This window comes from Lipotes vexillifer, unplaced genomic scaffold (genome assembly GCF_000442215.2).
Source record: "Lipotes vexillifer unplaced genomic scaffold, Lipotes_vexillifer_v1.1 scaffold86, whole genome shotgun sequence".
Taxonomy (NCBI): domain Eukaryota; kingdom Metazoa; phylum Chordata; class Mammalia; order Artiodactyla; family Lipotidae; genus Lipotes; species Lipotes vexillifer.
The window spans coordinates 1,787,846-1,791,341 of record NW_006785406.1 but is presented as its reverse complement, the minus strand read 5'-3'; positions in this window follow the sequence as shown (position 1 = coordinate 1,791,341).

The following is a 3,496-nucleotide window of genomic DNA, read 5'->3' as shown; positions in this document are numbered from 1 at the left end:
AATGAACTCTGAAATTGCATTTGAACCACTTAGGTAGAAATTGGGAAAACAGACCCTGGCCCATTGCAGGGATGAAAGAAGCAGGGAAGATGAAAGCCTTGGGGGAGGTGGGCAGGCGGTGTGCAACAAGACCGGAGGAGGAATAAATGTAAACATTGAATATTTATTTATTTTATTTTATTTTTTTGGCTGCATCAGGTCTTAGTTGCAGCACGTGGGATCTTCGTTGAGGCATGCAGGATCTTTCATTGCGGCATGGGCTTTTCTCTAGTTGGGCCGTGTGGGTTCTCTCTCTCTAGTTTTGGCATGCGGGCTCCGGATCACGTGGGCTCTGTAGTTTGCAGCATGCGGGCTCTCTAGCTGGGACACGCGGGCTCAGTAGTTGTGGCGTGTGGGCTTAGTTGCCCCATAGCACGTGGGATCTTAGTTCCTGACCAGGGATCAAACCCACATCCCCTGCATTGGAAGGCGATTCCTTACCACTGGACCACCAGGGAAGTCCCATAAACATTCACAATATAAACCCTAATTTCCCTTTCTGCTTTCTACCCCTGATATACATGTTTAGACCGATATTTCGTCAAACTGAAGATTGTAAAACACTCATTGCATGTGCCATTAAGAAAGAAAAAACTCAAACTATGATACAGTGCTTTCTTATCATTTAGAACTTTTTTACTTATTAGAAGAGTTCTTTTCACAGATATCTTTTAGACAGATATTTTTAATTATATATAACTCTTGTGCATACATAGTCTTTAGGACTATGCCATAGTCTTTGGGATTTTTTTTTTTGAAATCTCACTTGCCAAGGTTACCAGTGACCTTCACACTGGCAAAGCCAGTGGGTAATTTTTGTTTTTCCTTGACCTCTCAACAGCATCCAACACTAGTGACCTCCGTTTTGAAAGTTTCTCCTTCAGCATCCTTGAAATTGCTTCTTAGGATCCCTCTAAGAATTCTGTTCTTCTCTTTAACCCAGAAATGTCAGTGATCCTCAGCCCAGAGCCCTTCTCACTTTATGCACTCACCCTGAGTGACCTCTCAGGGCTGCCTCTCCAACCCAGATCTTGCTGCTGACCTGCAGGTTTTTATATTCACATTTCATGCAGTCATCACCACTTGGATGTTCCACAGATACCTCTTCAAACAACACATTCAGAATAAAACTCTTCATCTTTTCTATGGACACCTCCCATAAAACAAAAACAAACAGTCTGTGTTGGAAGTGACAACATTAGTCCCCCAACATTAGTCCCCCAATACCCAAGCGAGAAACCCAAGATTCCTCCCTCTTACTCTCCTCCTTTTCTGTGAATTCTTTCTCACTATCTAATCAGTGCCCTTCTCTTTGTTAATTACTGCCACCTTCCTGGTTTAGGGTCTCACCACTTGCATGGATTATTACAGCCTTCTGATTGATTTCCATGCCTCCACTCAGCTACTAGAGTCGTCTTTCTCAAACATAAACCTCATCATGTTACTTCCCAGCCTAAATGTCTTTGCTTCTTTTCACATAGTTTTTCAAATGAAGTTCAGACTGCTTAGGTTAGCACACGAGACAGTCTGTGGTCCAGTTCCTGCTGCTCTCTGGTTTCCTCCCCTCTTGCATGTCTGTACACTCCCTCCAGTGAAGTCAGCTGGAACTATCATAGTTCTGAACTCACTGTGCCATGTTAGGCCTCTGAGCCTTCACATGTATGTCTCCCTCTGCCTAGAGTATTCTTCCTTTCCTTTTTGTCTAACTAATTCTCATTAATCCCTCAAAACTAGGTATATACATCCCTTATTTGGGGAAGCCTTTCCTGACGCTTAGATCTGATTTAAATACTCTCTTTCAAAATGGACAAAGGGCATGAAGAAAGGCTTTGTGAATGAACAACACAAAATGCCTACTAGGTAAATAAAAGATGTTCAGGCTCAGATTAAAACAGTGTACTTCATTTATTCACCTATCAAATTGGCAAAGATTTAAAGAGTGGTATCACTCAAGGAGAGCGTGGGGAGATGGGCCCACTCCTACACTCACATTGGAAGTATAAATTTGCCATTCTTCTGGAGCACAGAAAATGGATGTATATATTTATCTAAGAACCATTAAAAAGTATATGCATACACATACACCCCTTTTGACTCAGCATTCTCCTCCTTGCAATATATCCTAAGAAAATAACATTTTTTGGTAAAACATTTTCACAAGAAAAATTTCAGGATGTTCATTCATAAAAATATTAACAGTGGTTATTTCTGAATGGTAATATGAGTAATTAAAGTGTTTTTCTAACTTTTCTGAGAAGAACATGTATTAATTGTGAGAGCAAAACAGGGGAAAACAGAAGCCCCAGCCTAGTGCTCCTGATACCCTGTTGTGCTTGCCTCCCTTGTTGCCCTTATTAAACAGTGAGTGTGCTGAGGGCTATCACCATGAATTATTCAGTATCATCCCACCAGCCCCTGGCTCAGAGTAGAAAATGCTGGATGAGTGAGTTATGCCAGTAAAAGCTAACAGTTATTGAGCATTTCCTGTGTCTTGGGCATTGTTCTAAGCATTTGACATATTAACCTCATTCTCATGAGATGGGTACTATTATTATCTCTGTTTTGTGGGTGAAGTAGGCTGACAAAAGTTAACCAACTTCTGTAAGGCCACACAGCTGTCAGCGGCGGGGTTGGGATTCAAACCCATGCAGACTGGCTTTTACTAGTGACACAAGATAGCATCGTGGTTCTGAGTTAGATTGTATCTCTGACTGAGAATAGTTGGATTAGATTCCATGTCTAGGATTCCAGCCAGACAATTGGGCATCAGTTGAATCGTGGTCTAAATAAAAAGGCAGAATTTGACACCCACAGATCTGAACCAAATAACCAGGGAAGTAATCTTCATTTCTTTGGCCTTTAAAAAAAACAACTCGGGTCACCGCGTGGTGCTGGAGAACGTAGAGATTCCCCAGGTGACTCGGAAGGACACTGTCTGCAGGGTCAGCCCTTTCGGTTTGAAGTGACCCTCAAATCTTGGAAGCAGGACCTATCCTTCAATCCACTGATCCAAGCACTAGGATGCAGTGGTGGAAATTTCATTCTTGGAGAGGAAGATATTTCTAAATGAATCACCTGATATGAAACTATTCTACAGCCGAGTGGATGAAAGGCTCTTGCTGCTCCAGCCAGGAGTCAGGACTCTGCCTCTGAGGTGGGAGAGCCAACTTCAGAACACTCGTCAAGAAGAGACCTCCCAGCCCCACATAATATCAAACGGCGAAAATCTCCCAGAGATCTCCATCTCAACACCAGCACCCAGCTTCGCTCAACGACCAGCAAGCTACAGTGCTGGACAACCTATGCCAACCATATAGCAAAACAGGAACACAACCCCACCCACTAGCAGAGAGGCTGCCTAAAATCATAATAAGTCCACAGACACCCCAAAACACACCACCAGACGTGGACCTGCCCACTAGAGAGACAAGATCTAGCCTCATACACCACAACACAG